The sequence below is a fragment of the Callospermophilus lateralis genome, chromosome 16, assembly GCF_048772815.1.
Source record: "Callospermophilus lateralis isolate mCalLat2 chromosome 16, mCalLat2.hap1, whole genome shotgun sequence".
Taxonomy (NCBI): Eukaryota; Metazoa; Chordata; class Mammalia; order Rodentia; family Sciuridae; genus Callospermophilus; species Callospermophilus lateralis.
Window position 1 is genome coordinate 32,857,694 of NC_135320.1, and position 7,680 is coordinate 32,865,373.

General features: G+C 37.8%; 1 pseudogene; it reads right to left on the bottom strand.

The window, feature by feature from the left end:
- Positions 1 to 3,139: 3,139 nt before the first annotated feature.
- Positions 3,140 to 5,648, bottom strand: LOC143382180 (DNA endonuclease RBBP8-like; annotated as a pseudogene).
- Positions 5,649 to 7,680: the final 2,032 nt, after the last annotated feature.

Here is a 7,680-nt window from a genome sequence, read left to right on the forward strand (position 1 = left end):
ACAGAAAAACAAAATAAAAATCAATTACAATCCTAGTACATTAAGGTAACTGTAGTTAATATTTCAGTGTGCATGTATACACACAGATATGTATATAATGTATACTTTAAATAGAATAGTACTTAAATATCTTTTCAAGAAAATGAATTTGATTCTAAATCTTTGTTATTGACCATATTATATTCCAATTAATTATTTATTGTTGTTTATAAAATTCTTTTCAAAGGCATGTATAGTTCTAGTCTTTCCATATTCAATGGTAATATAAGCATAGTCAGTAAGCTATTACATTATTTTTTTCCACTATTAATTGTTCTTCATTGTTTTATTGTTATAAAAATCTAACAAGACCACTTTAAAAATATATGATATGTAACCATTTTTTATGAGCTAGTAGATAGAGTTCCTGTTGAAATCAACTTAGGAGCTGAGCATGAATAGGAACAGTATGTTTTGCTGTCTCAAGTCTTTTAGTAATCCAAGCTAGCTCATCCAGAATGGTGAATAGGGGAACGATATCATCATGCTGAGAATTTTCATATGCAATTTCCCCCAGCAATGTAATGTTTTATACCATCAACTAATAATAGCTAAACACAAACTACATGTGTGCCACTGAATGAAAACTGAGAGGAATAGTTTACTTAATGGGGCACCCTCCCACCTCACAGCCTCCTTCTTAGCTCAGTTTTGGCAACCAGCTATGTCTTAGAAATCTTGTGATATCCTTTCCACAGGTAGGTTTTCTATCCTGGTCTCCATAACTCAGCAGCCTCAATCTTTCCTTATTTCTTCTCTTATTAAGCTACATTCACTTAAAGCAAAAACAAAAACTCATTGTCTTATGTGCAAGAATTTTTAATAGATATCTTCCTTTTTGGCATGGTGATTACAAAGTTATATAGGTTTTGTGGGAACTACTCTTAATTTTTATGTTAACCCTGTTATTTTTAATATGAATATGCAGGATGTGGAGTCATTCAGCAATGCATATAGAATTTTTGTGGCCAAAGTTGATCTCATGCTCAGGTTTCTGTGTACAGACAGCAGAATAAAACCAAGTCATAATAATTCCTCTACTGATCCTTCACAAAGTGATCCTCCCTGCCTCCAAGCAAGAGGAGAAAAACCCAGCAAAAACAACAGCAAACAACTACCAACACCAGACTGATAAAGTGATAAATGCCATGACATCAAGTTTGGAAAAGAACAGCTTTAATGTGCTAATATCACCCCTGTGCTTTCAAAAAAGACTGTATCAGAGAAAGAAGGTAAGTAAGGAAAATCCAATGAATTCTTCCTTTTGTGTCCCTTTGTGAGAGAAGGATGAGTATGAAATTTGAGGGCTGGGTATGTGGCTCAAGTGGTAGTACACTCGCCTAGCATGCGCGAGGCACTGGGTTCAATACTCAACACCACATAAAGACTAATAAATAAATAAATAAATAAAGATATTGTGTCCACCTTAAAAAAAACTAAAAAATAAATATTTTTTAAAAAATTTGAGGAACAAGTAGAGGAAAAATTCTCAAGAGTAGGAGTACCTAGCTACTATCAGCAGCAGCTCATTGGAGAGGTGAACAGATTCTATATTCAATAATTTTAGGGGTCCATAATCCAAACTTAAAGATCCAAAGCAAGAGAATCCTACCAAGGGAATGAACTATACCCTCCACCAGGGGTAGGAATCAGGGTGGTGTTCAAATTGGTAAAGACATTTAACAAAATCAGGGAGAAAGCAAAACTTAATGCCATTTAATAAAAGTTACTTAAATTACAAACACTAGGTCGGTCACATTTCCCAGTTCACAAATGGTAGTTGGAAGTGAGAGAAAAAACACAAAACCAGTATGGGAGAGGCAATTAAGAATCATATAGTACCTCTATCAAATGTTTTGGAGGTCCTGAGTTGTGCTGTCCATATGAAAATAACCAGAAACAATAAATATGTACAAATATCTACAGCACACTTCTAATTTAAAAAAAGAAAAGAAAAATAAGTGGGCAATGAATTTTCTGATTTCCTTGTGTCACAACTGAGTTGTGCAAGGTAACTACTTTCTCTGCAACTCTCCGAACTTCTTCACAGGTGCTCCATTGCTATGAGTAATAGAAACAAATCAGAGATAATGTCCTGATACAGAAATTAAGACAGAGCCCTAGGTAAACACTCAGACCTTTAATGCTGTGGATGCCACATATATTACATCTACATCCACCAGTTATGTTATGATTTTTGCTTTCAACAGCCAAACACATTTTAAAGGCTTTCAACGAAGAACAGTCATCGCAGAATTCTGGGTTGACGGTTCTTTTCTTTCAGCACTTGAGAGATATTATTTGACTGTCTTTTGTCTTTATAGCTTCTGATGAGAAATCCAGAGTCGAACAAATAATTATTCCCCTGTAAAAGAAATATTACTTTTCTCTGGCTGCTTTCAAGACAATTGGCTTTCAGCAATTGGCTTATGATCTGATTGGGTATAGTTTTGTTTTTCATTTATCCTATTTGAGGTTTTCTGAATTTCTTCAATTTCTAAGCTTTTCTCTTTCACAAAATGTAGGAATTTTTCAGCCAATTATTTCTTCAAATGCTTTTTCTCTGCTCCACCCTCTTTCTCTTTGAGACACCAGTAACACAAACGTTAGACTATTTGTTGTCCCACAGATCCTCAGCATCTGTTTATTTTTTCCATATTTTCCCTCTTCTTTTCAGACTAGATAATTTCTGTGATTCTAGCTTCAAGTTTCATGACTCTTTCCTCTGCGATCTTCACTCTGATATTGAGCCTGTTCAGTTAATATTTTAAAATTTCACCTGCCGTGTATTTCAGTTCAAATATCTTTTTTTTTTTTTAAATTTTCAACACTGTAATAACCAAATAAAGTAAACAAAAAACTCTTAAGTTAGAGTGCAAAATGCACCTTATTGGTTTAAAGGTGCAAAAATAAGAAATATAAGCTCATTCATATTTTAAATAGTTGTATGGTCAGTAAATTCTATTTAGAAACATTTTTAATGGAAAAAAGCTTTATTAATCAATTTACAAAAGATCAAAAAAAATTAATGTTTAATATCAACTTTAAATAACTAAAAGGGGAAAAACTGTCCTCTATCTTTCTGTTTTCACTTCAAAATCTATGTCTTCTGCTTTTTGCCTTTTGGAGAAAACATTGCATGGTGAGGCTACCATCTTTTGGGGCAAGAGCAAAGATCAAGATCTTCCTTAATACAAGTCTGTGGGGGAAGGAAAACCAACTTCCCAGAAACTCTCTGGTGTGCTGGGTGGAGTGTAGTGAGATCCGTGTCTGGAGCAGAAATCTCACTTCTTTTCTCTTTCTTCTGCTTGCATATCTGCATAATAAGTTTCACATTCCTTACATGTCTGCCCAAGCAAATTTCTTCTCTCTTCTTTCTTCCGAACTACCTCAATACGATGAGAATTTTGGAAGCTGGGCTCTCTCTGATGGTCTTTAAAATATGGCTCCACAAATGCTTTCTGCTGGATTTTATCCTGTTTATCACCATGTGTGTTTGGTTTCTCTGTGGCAGCGGACAATTCCTCCTCCACATCTGCCATCTGGGAGACATTATCTGCCAAACAAGATTCGTATTCTTCATGTGTCATCGGATCAAACATATCTTCCAGGCTATCATCCATATTTTTTTCTCCATTTGGAATTTTTTCTCCTTTTTGCTCTTCTTTATTTTTTAAAGCATGGTGTCACTGACCAATGTACAGTCCATGTCCACTGTCTCTCCCAATTTTGACTGACTACCGTTCTCTATCTGTTATAGTAACATCCATTTTATACTGACAGAAGTCTGTTCCTGGATCTATACTCGACCGTGGATCTCTACTCCACTCTACATTTTCAAAGGACGCATCTTGATTGTTTTGCAGAGACTTTGTTTTAGCAATTCCACAGGGATTTAACTGAAGGACTCATGCAAGTTCATATGCTCCTTGGGGCTGACTGGGTTTTAATTTTTATTGGCTCATGAGAACCAGCATCCTTTATGTCATCAAAGAGAGTCTCTGTCTCCAAACTTTCACGTGGCCTTACAGGGATTTTGAAGACAGGTTTTTCTTCTTTTATTTGTAATGGTGTTTTGTTGGCTGGTGAGGATTGATTCAAGGATTGAAGGATGCAGTACTATAACTAGGGCTCCTCTGAGGAATCTTTGGGTAATATGCAGCTCCCACCCCAGGCCTTGTGGCCTGAGGAAGAGTCTTTTGGAATGGGCTTAAAAGCCTCATAAAGAGTCACTTGCTTAAATCTGTTTTTAAAGGTCTCATTTGCTGGGTTTTTCTTTTGACACTGAGTAGCTGGAAATCCATCAGACAGATCCAGAGGTGTATTCATCACGTTGCCCCCATTCATAGAAAACTGACTATCCATTGGAAAAGGAGAAGCATTTTCTTTATCAAAAAAAGACTTGTAGGCAACTTAACTTCATGCTCACTTTCTTCCTCAGTTTTTTTCCTTTTGGATATTCTGCCTTCCAAGGATCTCAGGGGCATCAAATATTTATTAGTAATATCATCTTTAATGTGATCAGTGTTATTCTGTTTACCTATGGATTCACTTATATTTTTATTTATAAGTACCTGCCTATTAGAAGATGACTGGCTAATGACCTTGTTCAGTGCAAAGATCTGGCCTAGGTTTCTCTGATCTAGAAATAGAAATGTTGCTGAAAGGGGTTATTTTCCAATGATTTTTTCCCCCAGTGTCTAAAAGACAAGCATATATTTTTGTATTCAAACATAAACTACTTTTCACATTAGAAGTAGCTCCAAATACAGGAGATGGACATTGAGTCTGAAAATCTTAAACTTATCTTTACTATTTCTTGTAGATGCCTCAAAAGGCTGTTTCTTGTGATCTGCTTCTGAACAGTGGTAGAGCTTAGCACCAAGATAGATGGCTCAGATGACTTTAAGATTCAGAGTCTTCTTGAGCACTAAATCCAAGTGTTTCAGCAACAACTGTCGCCAAATTAAAAGATGATTTATCAGTGGGATAACTGCTCATTCCACATGTGTACATGCAGTACTCCAATTTACTCTGTGCTTTTTCCATGTATGGAACATAGAGATTCTCCTTTTTGTAGCTGGTTAATAACAGAAAATAAAAAGACTGTCATTGGTGAATCTGGAATAACATTTTCCTCACATTCAAGGTCAGTTGCTTTGATGCTATTGATCATTCTTGATTTTCTGCTGCAGTTGTTCAGAACGTTTTTTATTTTCTTCTTGAAGAGTATTCTTTTCATTCATGAGTTCTGTAATAAGTTTAAGATTCTGTTGTCAAATATTTTTCAAATTCTTACTGCTATTTCTGCATATGTTCTTCAGTTACTGCACTGGATCACATAATCCTGTCCTCCATCTCAAGTAAGTACCATCTCAAGTCAGTACCCATCTTCTAAAATTTTAATGGTTTCATGAAGGACTTTCTGTTGCTCTCTCAGCAGCGGATTTTTAGTGAAGAATTCTTCTAGTCTTTGTGCTTAGTTACTTTCACTTGTAAACCTGTGCTTCTTTCTCATGACATTCCTTTAGTTTTGTCCAAAGTTCCTTAAAGTCATTAGATAGATCTGCAGAATTAGGGCATCCACAACTGCTCCCAGAGATGTTCATCTTAAGAGCATCACAGGTTCCACACTTCTGTTTGCTTAATGTTTTCTGACATTTTCTGTTACATTATATAGGTATGAAGTTGTCTTTAGACAGCTGAAATACAGCTTCTGGGACAGCATCAAGATTCTCAAAAGCCCCAGATCAGAAGTAGACACCCTCTGGGTTGTGAAGGGATGACAGCTCACTGGTCTCCATCACCCACTTCCTTCACCACACTGGACAACCAGTACCTCCCAGGGCCTGGAGAAGGGGGTGTGAAGGCTGAAGGGTGGCCGGCCTCAAAAATCTTCATTTCATTAAAACCTTCATATTTTCTATCTCTTTCATACTTTGTATTCATTTCAGGAGAATTTATCTTTTATCTCACATTTAAAGTCTTTGACAATTCAAATATTGGACTTTATTTTCATTGACGACTGTTGATAACTCTTAAGAATATTTTTTTTCTTTTTGTCTTTTCTTTCCTTTTTTGGTCAGTGCTGGGCGTTGGCGGGGGGTAGCTGTTAAATTCCTCTGGAGAATGTTGGATTTGTATTTTTTAGAAGTCAATCAACCAGCTTATGTTTAGGCCATAACCTAGGTCTAACCCCCTCAGCCAGCGGTTCCAATCAGGTTTTCTAAGCCTGTGCTCTGTGGTCCAGATGTGCCCTGCCCATGTGTTACTCAGTGGTTAGACTGAGACTCTGGTAGTTTTGATCCTAGTTCAGACTCTAAGGCCTTTGCTGTTTCTTTCCCAGGGTAGCTCAGGGATGAGCCTGGGTCTTAAGGTGGTTGATGCACAGACAGGGAAACTCTTACTCCAGAAATTTCTCTCTGGGACTTTTCCCCCACACTTTCTGACCTTTGAGAGTCTTTATCCTTAGCTCTCTGGCTAGAAAGCTGGGGTTTTTCTCAGGATTCACCTCCCAGGATCAAGATCATCATTGGCACTAAGCACTTGTGAGACAAAGGAGAAAGGAAAATGGCAGAAGCCCCTCCCCATGCTCTTCACACTACAGGAGTTCTTACCCTGCTGTGGACAGAGAGGTGGGTTTTCTCCTGGAGATTCCAGGTGCTTTTACTGCCAGTGTCACTTGGTGGTACAATTTTATGACTAGGACTGCCATCAGGTAAGGACCAGAAAAGAAAAGAGACAGAAAGGGAAAGAATGTTCTTCCCTGCCCTCCCCCCCCATACTCTCCAGCCCACAGGGACCCTGCTTCAGTCTCATCTGGTCAGCAGCAGGAGGCCTCCCCTGGAGATTTTGCCATCCACACCTGCCACTCAATCCAGAGCATCCCCCTAGGTCAATGTCAAGGATAAGGGAGGCTAAACTCACTGCCATACTGGCCATTCTTCCAGTGCTGACTTTCCTCTCGTCGGTCTGATCTTGGTAGCTTTCCAGAATGCTCATGCAGTTGCCTGATTGTTCTGTACAGAGTTGTTTGAATTAATGAGAGAGAGAGAGAGAGAGAGAGAGAGAGAGAGAGAGAGAGAGAGGCTCTAGTGGGCTTATTCCATCTTGGCTGGTGCCAGAAATGCCTCTTTGTCTTTGTGTCAAATGCCCAGCCTCTTGGATAGTGTTCATCTCTATTTCCTATTCCTAATTCTCTCTAGGAAAATATCTGGATGATCAGGGTCAGGGTGTGTGTGTGTGTGTGTTTGTGTGTGTGTGTGTGTGTGTGTGTGTGTGTGTGTGTGTGTGTGTTGTGTATTCTACATAATACAATGTTAGCAGTAGAGTAGGGGGTCTCAAATTCCCTCCTGTGTCATTTAAGTATCCAAAGGTACGTTGGTACCCATCGAACACAATTTCTATCGGGCTGGTCCCAGCCGGCATTTGGGAGCCATGTTTTTTATTGGTTCTTTTTAGTTATATATGTCAATAGGATTCATTTTGGCATAATTGTTATAGCATGGAATATAATTTGTTCTAATTCATTCATCAGTTCTTCTCCTTCCTTTCTCCTCCCCCTTCCTCCTGTTTCTTTTCCTCTACTCTACTGATCTTTCTGTTATTTACTTATAGTTTTTGTTTAAATTAGTGTCTTGT